The sequence below is a fragment of the Syngnathoides biaculeatus genome, chromosome 22, assembly GCF_019802595.1.
Source record: "Syngnathoides biaculeatus isolate LvHL_M chromosome 22, ASM1980259v1, whole genome shotgun sequence".
Taxonomy (NCBI): Eukaryota; Metazoa; Chordata; class Actinopteri; order Syngnathiformes; family Syngnathidae; genus Syngnathoides; species Syngnathoides biaculeatus.
In genome coordinates, this window is record NC_084661.1 from 16328098 (window position 1) to 16343917 (window position 15820).

A 15820-nucleotide genomic window follows, 5' to 3' on the forward strand; every position below is an offset into this window, starting at 1 on the left:
AATTGGTCCACTGCGGTTCGAAGCGGAGGAAACTGCACCGAGGTCACAATGCAGTTTATTGTTCGCGTTTCAACACTTGCTGAATTTCAAAAGACGGGCCTAAAGCAGGGAGCGGCGTACAGTGAACCCCCACCTATATTTGAGTTTCGCTATTTACAAATTTACCAAGTTGCATTTTTTTCCTGTACAACTTGTCCTCGGCCCAAAACTGTATCTGTACTTTTCACAGGGAATTTTTCTCAGCAATTTTTGCACCCTTCTACTTACATCTGGAAATATTTCTGTAATTTCTACAAATTTGTCAAAGTAGGATCATGAATCTTTTGCAAAATCTGTGACCACAAAACATAAAAAACAATGGATAAAATGGACCACACGAGCTCTTGATTGAGATCTTGGGGATTTATGAGGCAAAAAAACAGGGACAACAAGATAGTCCTGGGTCCTCGGTCACAGAGCAAATTAAACTCATAACTCAAGGTACCGCGATTAAACACGGGTTTGCCAACTAAGCTGCGCTCGTCGAGTTGTTAGCTCGCACCACGAGGACGTGCACCAAGTGCATTGTGGGTAACGGGGTGCACTCAAAGCAAATGAATCGGCCACTGGCAGAATTCAGTCGGCGGCGTGAAATGATTTCATTTACAGTCAATGATTCTGACTGCACTTTAGCATTTTTAACCAATCACGTGACGACTTCCTAATTGGCCTGGCGGCCCCTTGGCAACGCTCGCGCTACCTTTTTCCTGTAAGTCTTTGTCGGGGTGAAAGGGGTGTTAACCCCCGGCTAATTAGAAGCCTGCCTGTAGAATTTGCCGGCAACAAAGGGATCTATTCATGCTGGCGGTGCACTCGAAAGTTGGGTTGGCCGCAGCGGCCGCTTCGAGCACCGAGCGATAATGAAGGGACGTCTTGGCTTTTATGCTCGTCTTCGTCCACCGACACCCGAGTCGCAACGCCCCCCCACACAAATCTCTACCCTCTCCACGCTCACAATGTACTGCCCGCTTACCAGGCCGTCTGTTGGCCGTCCATCAAGCTACGCAGCGAGGCAGGCTGAAATGGAGGCCACAACCTCAGTTGTAGACTCTAAACGTGACCTATTTCTGCATGTCCTCTTCAGCGAGCTTCCACATCGTAGCCAACCCGTTTTGCGCTCCGTAATAGCCTCCGCGGGTCCAACTGACAAGCCCTCTTTTTGCAGTATCATTGCTGTGATGCTCTCGTGTGTGGTGAACGAGATGATATGGTCGCGATATCGCAAATTTTGACCTGTTCCGGTCGGGTCTGGAACGTAATTCCCACGGTAAATCATGGTTCGCTGTACTCAGTTCTGTCACGCTGATTTTAACCGAAAGTAACTGACGGCACTGTTTCTACTTGTAGCAGCATCGTCGGAGTGTACTTTAAGAGTGCCGATGCCAAACTGTTTCAGTTTGTCCCGCATCCCGACTAGCCAGTAAACCGATTGCTTGGCCCATTTCCACTCGTAGTGTAGCGGTCGTGTTATTCTGTTTCAGTGAATTGCTTCTGTTTCCCCCTTTTGGACGTCTCCTGTGACGAGCGATCTGATAGGACGCAAGCTCGCACGTTTACCAGTCAACCCACGCTGTTTTCCACTCATTGTACTGTAATAGGTGAATCCCTTCTTTCCCTCCCTATTTCAGTTCTTTATCGGAACCCTTTTATGCAGCAAGTCGGATGTAAGCTTGCGTAAATTGTTTTGTGCCCTCACGTTGTAAGACTGAAAATAACCACCTCACGCTGTTTTCCCTCGTAATTTACTGTATACACTTACTGTACTGTACGAGTGAATCACCGCAGCCCGTCATCGGCAGCTAATACGACGACGGTGATGTTTACAGGAAGTGGCCAATTACTGTCTGTAAAAGTCAAAACAACGTCTTAACTCCTCTGGCAGATGACCAGTCGTGCTAACGTAAGGTACAAGCGAGGCTCACACTTGACGGGCAGCTTCCTCTTCGGCTTCCTCTCAGCCTTCCTGTTGCGAAGCGTTTAGTAGCTTTTAGTTTGTCCCTCGCAGAATCTCTCGATCTGCTCCTGCGAATGAGCTCATCTACGTCATGATCCATTTCTTTCTTGCGTCATCTCGCACGTGACTCACGAGCGGAGATCTAATCTTTTTGTGTGGAAAAGCAGAATGGATTCATTTATCATCAATGAATTATTAATATTGTTGGGTTTCATGGTTGATGCTGTAAGCCAAGCTAGCGCGTGTAATCCAAAATACTTTTATTCAAACACTTTTTTTTTTAAACACAACGTAAATGCATTTCACCATCAGAAAAAGTTTAACATAAAAGTCCATAATAGTGTCCCCTCGATTTATTGCAGTTTATATTTTTTCTGCACGATATTGAGGATTTTTAAAAAATGTATATATAATTAATTACTGTAATGCCCTCACATGTAGGAAAGGATAGCCACAGTCGCATGCGCGGGAGCTGCTATCAACCACTGCTCACCCCCAAGACGCTCACGTGCCACCTCGCTAAGCCCTACCTCTTAAAGGGATAGATGCCAATACATGTGCAATATTTTCTATTTTGTTCAAATGTGTTTTTAAAGTGTGTTTTAGTTTTGAATGTTAACAAAACATGTATGTGGAAAGAATAAAGAAATATATATATATATATATATATTTTTTTTTTTTTTAATGAAGTTGTCCTCCAGTGTTTGCAGTTTGCCGTGAGTAATTGTAACATCCATAAAGGTTTTAATTGCCTGTAGAAGCCACATGGTGTTGGGAAATATATTTTTTTTCTTTTAGACTGACTAAATGAAGCTCCTCCCCTCAGTTCGACATTGCCTTTTGGCTGCAACATTGCGGCAAAGCATTTTTATTTTTTTATTGACTTATGACTAATAGGCGAGATTTTCAGCAAAAAGAACAAAACAAAACTGTGAATTCAATGTATTGTTTCCCTATTTGGCGGATTTTCACCTTTTGCAGGTGGGTCTGTAACATATACCCGTAATAAACATAGCAGGTGATTACTATAATCCCCCGAGCGTGTGTGCATATTGCGTGAATCCGGGCGCGCGGCGGTCCAAACACGACCGCGATCCAAGCCTTCTTCGTAATTGTTTGCTTTTCACTCTTTCCAGTAAACGGGCCAAGGCTGGAGGAAAGTGAGCAGGGAATAAAAGCACGGAAGAAAAAAGGGGAAAACAGCAACATGCAAACAAACAGCAGTAGTCTGCCGACCGGTGCGGCCTTATTAGTTTTCTATACGCCGAGCGAGACGCCCCGCGCCCTCCCTTTTGTCGCGCCCACCCGCCCTCACAATGTTCTTTTCGCGTCCCGCAGGGTGGAGGCGAGGCGGACCGTGCCACGCGGGAGGGCCGAGGAAATAATTAGCTGTCCGCACAAATACAAACGCAACATGACTGGTAGGTGGACGCCGCATAAGCTCTTTAGCACGCTTTGTTAAGCTTCCTCTAATGTAAATTGAACATGAGCCACAGTGTGTTAAGTTGAGGTGAAATAAGGTGTGTGCTTGTGTTTGACATATTATATGGAATGTCATGGGAAACCATGAATGTTATTTGCAACCACAGATTTTCTGCCGGGTCAATCTGATAAAATTTGAAATAAACGGTGCAAAAAAAAGTACGTAGGTGGCTTAAGATACAAGTTTAATTTGTTCCGTAACCATGCTCGTTGCTCAAAAGACTCGTTAATAGCACTCTATATTGTTGTACTTTATATGAACATACTGCCCTGATATGATTAAATAGAATGTAAACACTCAAGCTGTTTTTCCCACATTTTTTGCTTTCATTCCATGGGCATTGTGAGGTTCCTTCTGGTTTACAGAGGCAGTATAATAACGACATCTGATTGTACTGTTCAACTAAATCGGTGATTTCCAACCTTTATAGCGCCAAGGCACATATTTTACAATTGAAAAATCCCGCAGCACACCAACAAAAGTAAATGTCACCAAAAATGGATAGATTAATTACTGTATGCACTTCCTTCCATCTAATAGAAGATGATTTTTTTTGTTCTGTCTGTCATTGTGCCTCACTGGCATAAATAGATGAATAAAAATAAATTTTTGGGCAATATTTTTTTTTTTTTTTAAATTACATAAAATTGGATAACTTCCCACGGCACACCTGAAGAGCACTCACGGCACACTGTTTGGGAATCACTGATCTAAGTGGTCTCAGATCCTCAGTAATCCGCAGTAGTATTAGTTGTAAAGAATACTATATATGCCTGTGAGTATGTTTTTTCTGTCTACCTGTCCATTTTCTTTTTTTTTTTTCTTTTTTATTATTTCACAAGAAACTCCAACTGGGAGTGGCAATAAACTGCTTGATGCCTCTCTTTTTTTTTTTTTTTTTTCTTTAAGATATTGAAGCATCTCCCAAAGGGCTGCTTGTCGGAAAGTGACTTCAATTCACACGGCGCTCATATCTTGGATTATTGCTTTGGGGGGAAAAAAATCGGCTGTATAACAGCTCGTATCTCGAAGAACTTCGAAGTCGGGTTGCTCGCGTCCTAGGTGTGAGGAAATGATTCGCTCTCATTTTAAAACTTAGGCGCAAAGGCCCCGTTCAAATTACTTGAACGTGTATTGGCTGTTCATTGAGTTCAATTGTGGTGGATAATCACATTTTGATTGCAGTAAAGAGGCCATTGCGATACTCTCGCCGGACTAAATCGACAAATACACAAACAAAAACAAGAGATTGTTGTGTGTATGTCTATATTTTTTTTCCTCTTTGTTCTCTCGAATGTTTGCCCTCGGAAGCCGACAGGACTTCCAAATCGGTGTCGGAGCGCTGTTGGGACAGGAAAGAAAGTAAGTCCTCCCTTGGCTCTTGATGGCGAGCCAGCTGACGTTACATAATGTCACTCGTAGGCTTGTAGGGAATGATGTGTGGACAGAGTGATTTGTGATTGTGGATTTTGGTGCTTTCCGCAGAGTAGGCGAGCGAGTCAATAGTTTCTGCTAGGTTATGTTGTCTGCTTTTAGGAATAGAATCAGGTCAAGATGACCGACTCGTTTTACCATACGCTCCGCAGACCGTCATGTTGTTTTGTGTTGTACACAGTGAGTATAAATGGATGATTCATCTACAAAATTGTGCCCTGCGATTGGCTGATGAACATTTCAGTGTGACTTCGACCTTTTGGGTAGTTTACATCGCATATGGATTTGTTTTTCTGAGCTTGTCACAGTTGGACTTAGCATGAGTGACACAACTAGTCACAAGAGAAGTCACGAGAAATTGGAGGTGTAATTGGAAGCAGTGCAGGGAACTGTATGCAAATGAGCTCCCCCACACACACAACCAATCGGAGCTCAGAGCTCCCGAAATACATTTTGAACTCTGCCTCCAGCAAAACGTCACGCCGGGCTCATCTGTCCGCGCATCTGGAGGGCGTAATTGTGCTTTAATCCCGCTTTAAGGCCCCGGGCGGCGCTCCGGTAGCAGATAATGCCAGTCCGAGTCGACCGGACAGATGTTTAGGGACCCCCGCTGTACTTGATTCTCGTGGAAAACTGTGTCAACATGGAGTCCGGCGGATTAAAGCGAACTCTCGCAAAGGAATTGACGCGCTAACTTCACCCGTCTGCGGAAACCCGCGTCATCCATGCATACTGTACTTTCAAAAAAAAAAAAAAAGGTGGATTGATGTAACTCGAGTGGCTTCGTACCCGAAGCTCATTTGTAAATTTGTTCATTTCAATTTTGACTTGGAGTTAGCACGCTAGTCCGTGTACGCACGGGTTTTTGTTGTGTACAGTCACTTCTGGCTATACTACACAGCTTCTATGTACAGGATGTACTGTATACTTTACTTCACAGTTACTGTGTGTGCGCGCCGATGTCATCAGCAGTCCTGCAGCACCAGGTGAGATTTACGAGGTGTTAAGAGAGCTCGCCTGTAGCCCACTGCGAATGTGGGGGCCGTAAGGCTGACAGTCTTGAGCACGGGGCGCCCCTTCAAAGGCGCCTCAACCCCCACACCAAAATCATAAAGTGTTTGCCTGATGTGGGCATCAGCCGCGCCTTCTCAAATGTCTGCGCGCTGCGCCGCCGGCATCCATTTGGTTCCCGCTCCCTGTCCAAAACTCGCGTGTCCATCTGTCATGAACCAACGGTGCGGGGGCGGATTCAAATGCAGGACTCCGAGGCAGAGACATAATGTTCATAGTGGTTTATTCCGGAAACTGTGTCATACGCGGTGTGGCAGTCCGACAACGCAGAGGCACAGAAACGCTAGGCTAGGCCGGATCCCAAAGATATGCAGCGAGGTCCGATGACTATGGGGCAAACTAACAACTCAACAGGACAGGATCAAACTGGAGAGACAAACAAACAACAGACAATAAGTGACACGATGAGTGAATAGTTCTAGTTATGTTCCACAGGAAGAATTTTAGTTCCAGAGGGTCCACAGTACTAGTGCTGAGTGGTTCGGTTCCAATCGTAACGTTGCAGTTGGTCTGCTATCTTAGCCCAACATGCTGTTTGTTTGCGACAGCTATCTAAAAGCTGCTTTTGTTGCCGACTGCAGCATATTGCGTTTCCGTGCGCTAGCCGAGGCCTGCGCTCGGCGGGATCGGAGCGCTGTTCCGCACCGAGTCATCCGCTGTGCTCAGCTCCACAAGATATTGGCCCAAACTAAGGCAAAACACTAACGCAGTCCTCGATAATTGCTCTTGTTGCGTCTTATGCTGTTACGTAAGACCGTAAGTAGAATGTTTACGCGTCGACGCAGGACATTCTGTACTCATGTGGTCTCCGGAGGTCCAGCGCGATGTGGAATACTCGTCGCCTCCAGCGCATTGTGATTGTGGTACGTTTGATCCGAACACAGGTATTCATTTCAAAATATGCTTATTATTGTGCTTGCGCAACACTGCTGCAGCATACAGAGTTATCAAGCGTTCTTGAACGCACAGTTTGAGCGTGAAAACAAAGCAATCAGCAGCAGGTTTTTAACGAGGAGCGCAAAGTCATTGTTTCGACGGCAAGACAGGTGAGTGTGATCCAGCAATTTCAATATCCCAATGAGCATATTCGTCTCTGCGGAATGTCTTCAATAAAGCGCTCTAAATGCGAGAGATCTGGATTCTGTCAGCCTCTCCACTTTTTCTACGATGTCCCGACAGTGACTTAAAAAGGGGGGCGGGAGACAGTAGCTCAGATTCATAAATTTGACTCTATAAGTCATATAGGGGGAGAGGAGCAATAAAGAGTGAAGCATCCTAAGCCATAGAAACTGTCTAATTAGATACTACTACCGCGAGGTTTTTAGCAGTAAAGTGCAGGTTTATTTGTATATTTTTTAGTCATATTTAGATCACAATCCATTTGTACTTCTGACTTGGTCCCTGCGAGCGTGCAGCGGTGATTCACATCCACCGTGCTGGGAGAGCTGCCGCGGGCATTGATCCAATTTGTCTTCATTCGCTTCAATTTCACGACGCATTTCTCTTCATCCGTCTATGTCAGCGACCCACAGCGCAAAGCAGAATCGTTTACAAGCTCTTCCGCGTCGAGGCCATGAGGTACAATGAACCCGTGTATCCTCCGGTCACCATTTATATAGCAGATTTCACAGTAATAAACTCCATTAGCGAGTCTGGTGGGGCGCCGTGTGACATTGGTGAATGTGCGAGGGTCTGGCCGTTATCCGTAGCCAACAATATTTCGAGATTGTAAATTGAAATACCAAACTTATAAGTTAAGGTATATAAAGTATTTCAGTCTGATGATGATGCTCTTGCGACCACACAGCGGCTGTAAAAATCGCGAGCCCAGATTTGTGTAATTGAATCACACCTCCCATTGGCAAATAGCCTGTGCAGTAAAAATGACGGTAAATCGGGACATGTTTTTTTTTTTTACGATCTATGATTGGCTAGCGACCAGTTCGGGGTGCGCCCTGACCCTCGTCCAGAATTAGCCGGGATGAGCCCCAGCGAGCGAGGGAAAATGGACGGAGCTGTCGTCTGGAATCTCCACTTTGACGGCACTTTTTAGTGGAGCCAGAACTGCTGCAGAGCTCCACAACAACATTCACATTTTCATTATAGAGTCTCCATACATGCCCTTCGGCAAAATATTAGTTTATTTTCTCTCCTCCGCTCACTTTGGGTGTTTGCCGACGTGAGTGGCAGCCAACCCGCCAGCGATCCTGCTAAAAGCCTCTTTGCTGCGTCTGAAATAAATATTGACATTCTTGTCACGATATTCAATGTAAATATCACTTGGGGCCAACTTAAAGTACACCTGCCGTGCCCATAGCAAAGCTTGGATTTCGAGTTAGTATATTCGTGTCGTAGTTTTTAACTGCTTTTTGGGAGACACCAACATGGACGTTATGTGTCGGTAACTTGAAGCGAAATACATGCGTATTACCTTGCTCTTAAATGGGCTTGTTGGTGACATCATCAAAGTCTTATTGATCTGAACACCCCCGGATCTGGCCTAAGAACTAGCATTCGAGCTAACAAGCCGTGTGTTGCCCCGCCCCCCGCAACCCATGGAGCACCCCGCCATTTGCCCGGCGGTAAAATCCCACTGGACCTAGACTCTGATAGGCAACGGTTTAAAGGTCTGATTGAACGCAGCACCGGCGGGGAAACGCAGCGTGTCGGCCGTCGCAGCTGCTTGTCAGCGCTCGTGGGTATTTGCAGCTGTCGCGCACAAGATAGAATCCATTTCTGGCGGGTTAAAGAGAAGACCTGCCCCTGTGGGATTTCTACGTCTGCCTTATCTGAGCCTTTTCAGCTCCTTAAGAAACAATTTAAAGAGCGCTACACAGGAACCACACTCAAGCCTGGATTGTACTTAATAACGTCGTTTTCATTTTAATTATATAGTTAATCAATAATCACTTCCTGCTCTATCAGCCACCGTTTTGTGCCGGTTTTTCCAGGGTACAGTAGGGCTGCAGCTGTTATTTCTGGACACCCCTGATCGATAACAACGGATGGGGAATTAACAACAGTAAACATAAAAATAAACGGTCGCAAAAAGGAAATATCACATTGCAGTGCGTCATGTCATGTTGACAGTGTTTTCCCCCATCGTTTTTTTTTTCCCCGATAGATATGCAAAGTGCTTGAAAAAAGTATTTGTCATAATTCAGGCACTTTTTAGCGCCGCTTGAAGTCCGGGCCGGCGTCGTTTGTTGTGGTTTCCCCGCTGAGCCGGTTCAGATGGATTGCTTCATTTTCTCGCTCCGCATCAGAAGAGAAGCGGGCGCTCTGTCCTGTGTGTTCGCCGGGAACGGTTTTCGCTCTCCCGAGGAGCCGGCAAAATGTTTCGCGCCGCCGCGTGAGTTCTCCCGGATGTTACTTTATCGTTCGATAATTATTTCGCTCTTCCTACGACGACCTTCTTTTTGAGGTCAATGGCTCGGCCCGTCACCGAAAATTATTATCGAGTGTCGAGCGTCGGACGCTGAGATGGAGCAAATAATACTCATTTCTCATCCCTGGCATAGCCTGGGTGATGGAAAATGTCAGAATATGTTTGAATGTTTGAAACCTTCGACCCAAGGTATGCGCTAACTGTCCGCTCAGTTCATGATGTTATTGTTGACCGTTGAAGTTGTTCATTTTCAGTTTTTAAAGGGATTTTGGTGAAGCAACATCGCTATTTTGTTGTAAAACCTACTTGGAGTTTATACGTCATTGGCAGTAAACGGTTGAATTCCGGTTGACGAATATAAACATCCACAGCAGCGAAAGATCGTAATTTCCCACTCAGTGAGGAATATCCTATCGATGATGTAACCTCCCGAAAAGATGGAAAACAACAAGGTCGGCGGTAAAATGGCAAAAGTGTGAGATAAGACAAATGACTTCATCCCAGTCTGAAAGGAATTTCCACAAAAAAACGGAACGGCCATGAAAGAATTCTTTTGTCCTTGTCTCCCCGTTGAGGTTCACTACCTGAAGGCGGTACATCAAGTGGACACGGGTCTGCTCCGTCCCGTCCGTCAGCTCGTAAATGTCGTCGCGAGGAAGGATGAAACGGTCCGAGAGGAATTTTATCCGGCCCCGCGGGCTCTTCGGTCCCGCACCGGTTCTGCTTTCTCTCAGCGGACCTGGCGCTTCGCGGATTGATAGCCAGACAGAGCAAAAAGGCATTCATTATAAAATAGCTCCAGTCAGATATAACGATGTTGGATTATCGGAGCCCACCCACAGCACGAGCTCGCACCGTATCTGTTTGAAGAACTAATTACCACAAACGTGCACACGGATATACACAAACAGTCCCAGCAGACGAGTTTATGAGGCGAGCTCGCGGGGCTTCTACTTCCTGCGTTTAGCCTTTTTCTCCCCCCGCCCGTTTCCTCGCATTCTGCTGCTGCTTTTCGCTGCTCCAAACAAACCTCGCCGTCCCTGAAGCCGAAACAGAATGTACGCGATGTTTTGAATGGCGGCCCCGAGACGTCATCGTCGGGAATCTGCAATTAAGTATTGAAGTATTTTCCTCTCCGCGTGGCAGGCAAAATGCTTTTCCACATGCCGTGACTCAGGAGAAATGTAAAATAACCTTTCATTAATGTACGGAAGTCACAAAAAAAATCCCACGTTGGCATATAAACTGGAATTAATCGATCTAAAATTTATTTTCGGTTTGTGGAGCGCAGGGTAGATGGAAAACGAGGATGAGAGATAAAGATATAGAAGTGAAGTGATTTTTGCTGCTAATGTTAGCACGCTAGGCAACATTTTCCAAAGCAAGCCATTTTTAGCTCCCTGCCTGAAAACGACTATTAAAGAGACGCAAAAAAAAAAAAAGAAAACATGGCTTCGGGGCGTCTCACTAACGTGACTAAATGGAACGTGACGGTCTTTAATGCAAGTTAATGTGCGACGCAAGCCGGCCATCCTCTGCTAGCGCACTTTAGCCTTCAAACGCCATCGAACCGCATCTTTTATTCATTATTTTTTTTTATAAGACAAGCTCATATTTTGTAACTATTCGACACGAGAGGAGGAAAAGATCATATTTCATGTGAATTGTTCTGCTGGGGATGTAGATTTCTTCCCGTTGGTAGGAGAGGTTTAAAGGTCTAAAAGTCTTCAGAGCAGTTTAACGCAGATATGGTCACTCTGTCCTTTTGCCAATTCGTCCTCATTTTTCCCCATGAAGATCTAAAAGCGTCGCCATTTATCATCTTTCACCTTGTTTTGTCCTCTGCGGCGCTCATTAGTATCATCGACGTTGGCTGTGATGTGAATTTCGTACTTGTTGGCTTCCCTTTCCTGCTCTTTTATTGTGAAATATAACAACCTCCCGCCTGCGCCTTTAATCAGCCGACGGTGTCCACTTGTTTGATTAGTTTCTCGCTTTTTCTGTCGGATCGTTTCTTTTTGTCTTCTTCTTCTTCTGCCCGCCTTTTTTTTTCCCAATTGCTTTTGTTCTTGTTTGTTAGGAAACATAAATCATGCGCGCTTGGTTCATCGAAGACTCTAAATTGTCCATAGATTTTTTTTTTTTTCCAACATGGATTTATAGTTACCTCCTCATATCTATCTAACCTGACTATTTTCCGTCACTTATGTTTTTAAAACATAAACAAAAAAAAAAAACATCCAGACTCTCAGTCTTGAGGCAACGTAATGTCACACGCCTCCCTCAGATTTAGCAAGTTTTGTTTGTCAGACTGTTAAGTATTAAGACTTGTTCAGCTTTTCTACACCTTTATTGATTTATAGCGTGTGTGCGTTTACCGACGGCACAGGGACAGATCAATTGCTTGGAGTGAAGTGAAATCGATTCTATTTGTACGTACAATTTCTGTCCACCAGTGACGATATACAATATGAACAACTGCATGGTATTAATGTTGAGTGGGTTTTCCCACAATGACGCAAGCTGCTCTGTTAGATTCCATCCATCCGTCCACCCATTTTCTTAGCCGCTTATCCTCACAAGGGTCACGGGGAGCGCTGGAGCCGATGCCAGCTGTCAACGGGCAGGAGGCGGGGTACACCCTGAACTGGTCACCAGCCAATCGCAGGGCACATTGAGACAAAGTGCCGCACTCACAATTGCACCGAGGGGCAATTTAGGGTGTCCAATTAATGTTGCATGTTTTTGGGATGTTGGAGGAAACCGGTATTCCCGGAGAAAACCCACGCAGACACGGGAAGAACATGCAAACTCCACACAGGCATGGACGGGATGGAACCCGGGGACCTCAGAAGTGTGAGGCCAATGCTTTACCAGCTTATCCACCGTGCCGCCTTCTGTTAGATTCATCCATCCCTTTTCATTGCTGCTTATCCTCACAAGGGACGCGGGAAGTGCTGGAGCCTATCCCAGCTGTCATTGGGCAGGAGGCGGGGTATGCAGCTCTTAGATTCTTCAATAGTAAATAAAATAGAAAAAGAAGAAAAAAATACAATCAGCATGGTACCTTAAGATCCATAAATAAGGCAACCTTGGAGGAGAGGAGGTGTGAGAGGATGGAGCCTTTTTAAATTATTTATAGCCATTAACGAAATGACCCGTTCGTCTGGACAAAGGCCAAGGCCGAGCAAAGAACTGGCAGGCACGACGGCGCTCGGGTGGAAAAATCAACCCGCAACCATGAACTCATCTCATTTCGTACAGTAAAACGTGACACCGCAAAGTCACACACAGCTTGTCACGCCAAGCCGTTTGCAACGGAGCTAGTCAATAGACGTCCTCTTTAAACGGCCCCTTGTGGGCCACGGTCTTCGGATGTTTGGTAGTTTTGTCATCCTGCCTAAATGCGCCTCGGCAGAGGTAATCGTCTTTTGCTCGTTTTTAGCCCCCATTCAAAGCATGAAGCAAAACGTGCTGTGCTGTGTGTTTTGGTTTTTTAAATATTTAGTGCTACGCCGCCATTCGAAGAATGCAGCAAAGGTATTGGGCCTTCTTACTGATAGTTTTAATCTTTTTTTTTTTCCTCGGTTGATGGTGTGTGTGTTTTTGTGTGTTGCTTGCTTAAAAACAAAAGAAAATAAAACAGAAGTCCCTCCCTTCCTTCTTACTACGCATCCGCTTTATTGAGCTTTGCCTGCGCAGTCCATTTTGGTTTCCCCTTGGCTCGACGCAGCGACACGTGGTTCAACTTCCCGCCGCCGCCGCCGCGAGCCCATTGGTTGACGCCTGTACATACCCCCGACACACCCACTCTCACGCCACCTCAAAAAAAAAAAAAAAAAAGCCTCACTGAGGTTGCTGGCCCGAGCCGCGAGCTGGCCTGTCTGGCTGGGCAATTAGAGGCTTGGATGTCTGTCGTGAGACGAGCTGCCTGCCTACGCACGAGCACACAAGCGAGCGGCCGTGTAGACGCGGCATGAAAGGCGAAATGAGATCAATCAGAATTAAAAGGATTACCAAAGTGATGATTGTTGTCAGGACATTTGCGTTTGGCAAGGCGCCACGTGCACCGAGCCGCTAAATTAATCACGTTTGTCTGGTTGCTGGGTGATGAAGTGCTACCTCCACGAAGGAAAATTTAATTCAATGAACCCCTGCCCATCCACGAATTGACATGTTCTCATTATTTGTTGTCGTCAGCTATTCGTAGAGAAACATTTGTATATTTTGTCCTAAGATGCCGCAAGATGGTAATAATTTTTGTCAAAAATTACACTGAGATCTTTCTATGTTGTGTGAGGAGCTAAGTGTAGCCTGGGTTGTGAGTGGGATTTACATTTTTCACCGCAAGTAGATTTTTTTTTCAACATCAAATTATATTAAATGTGGGTGGCACGGTGGATCTGCTGGGAAAGCGTTGGCCTCACAGTTCTGAGGACCCAGGTTCAATCCCGGCTCCGCCTGTGTGGAGTTTGCATGTTCTCCCCATGTCTGTGTGGGTTTTCTCCGGGTGGGCACACCGGTTTCAATTGCCCCAAGGAGTGATTTTGAGTGCGGCTGTTTGTCTCTATGTGCCCTACGATTGGCTGGCGACCAGTTCAGGGTGTACCCCACCTCCTGCCCGTCGACAGGTGGGATAGGCTCCAGCACTCCCTGCGACCTTTATGAGGATGAGCGGGAAAGAAAATGGATGGATATGTGTAAAACAATGTTTTGAGATGATCTTAATGTGGTAGTAGTGTTTGATGATCATAATTGCTGGTTGATCATAACGACCTCCCTCTTCTTCTTTTCCTTTCGGCTTGTCCCGTGAGGGGTCGCCACAGCGTGTCATCTTTTTGCACCTCCCACGCAGGGTTAAACCACCAATAAACGTTTTGATGGCTAGCTTCTCCCACCAAAATGATACAAAAAACAAAAATACATTTTTACAGAAGAAAGGGGGGAAAAAAAAAATCATACATTTCCATGTAAAGCGTCGCCGCCTTTACAGCTCTTACGCCCTCTTACATTCGCTCCGGTAACTCCAGACGGGGACGGTCCCCGCCCCCCCCAATCCTCCCCCTGCGGGACGCTTGATTAAAACCTCAATCCCGCCTGTAGCCTCGACTCATGAGGCAGCTAAACGAGATGTTGCGCGCACAATGTGATTAGCGGGGGTCGCGCAGGGGACACACGCGCGTGCGGCCTGATGGCACGGGCTCCATTCTCCGGAGTCGCCTTCGGGTTCTCGCGTGACGCTAATGTTTCCCGTCTTGACGCGCGCCGTCCACGTCTGCTTATGTTAGAGGCCGCTCAGTCCTCGTCCATCCCTGTGTGAGCGTCCAAGGCACCCTGGCTGCTACCCAGGTTGTCTATTTCGAGCTCGTAGAAGCCCGCAGCGCCCCCGCCGTGACTCACGGCGAACGCGCTCGACGCGCACCGTGCGATCGATTGGCCGGGCCCGGGCGGGAACGCGCGATACGGCTCCCGCGGGCGCCGACACGCTCCCGTGACGTGAAAAGTGGGTTGAGTCGCGGGTGTCAAACTCGCCGTTGACCCAGATCCTCCCGCCGATGTCGGTTTTGCGGCCCGACGAAAAGCTCGCCGCAACCCTACCTCGGCGTCTTCTCAAAACTAACCAGTGGTGGGGAAACACACCACGTGCAAACATGTTTGTTCCCGTATTAAAATAGATTTTTCAAGTATTTGTTTTCCAGGGTTTAGTTTCTGAGGGCTTTTTATGGCCTACATTTGAAAATAGATTTGTATTTTCAGTTCCTTACTTGGTCATTTTTATTATTTCTGAATATATATTGATATGATATATTCTCATAAAGATCTACATAGAGAGGTAAAGTCTTATTGTTGTAGTATTATGAACTGAATACTATGAACTGAAATGTTTACCTTTGGATGTATTCACTGTACTGTACCTTTCAGTCTTAAGCAGAGGTGTTGTAGTTCTTTAACTAGTACCAGATTTTCTTTTCTACAATAATGTGTAGTTCTAAATACAGGGTGTGAGTACTTTTGCCACCTCCGAAATGACCCATAAAAATGATTAGGCAATCATGTAAAATGATGATGGAGGTGGTTGCAGTACACAAACAAAGATATATTATTTGTACTAAATCGATAAACAAAATGGAAAAAGAGTAATTGGATGGATTCCCTTTGCATACTAATCTAACAGTACTTTTGTGGCCATTGTATTGTAAGCATTTGATATGTGTACATATTTTGAGGGTGACCCATGAATGAATATATATTCAGTATTTTGTTGCGTGTGTGGGTGATTACTGTCAAGACAAGGTTAAAGAAAATGAATAAATACAGAATAGCACTTCTTGTAAAACACACGCGAAAGGCGGAAGTGCCTCGGCTGTTTTTGCGAAAAACCTCATGTGGCCGTATATACTGCATATATATCGACGAGGCAACTGGCTAGAGCGTGTGCCTCACGGTTCTG

At 45.8% G+C, this 15820-nt stretch overlaps 1 protein-coding gene across 14 annotated transcripts in view; it reads left to right on the forward strand.

The window, feature by feature from the left end:
- thrab (thyroid hormone receptor alpha b) overlaps positions 1-15820 on the forward strand; it is a 108220-nt gene that overhangs the window by 51541 nt on the left and 40859 nt on the right. For 8 of the 14 annotated variants that reach the window (XM_061809374.1, XM_061809383.1, XM_061809367.1 and 5 more), the window contains 2 exons: positions 3130-3231; positions 3332-3414. The exons of 3 other annotated variants lie outside the window; for them this stretch is intronic. The gene's annotated coding sequence lies outside the window, so the exon portion shown is untranslated. The remainder of the gene's footprint in view (positions 1-3129; positions 3232-3331; positions 3415-15820) is intronic. 3 more of the 14 variants (XM_061809371.1, XM_061809369.1, XM_061809378.1) reach the window with 1 other exon arrangement.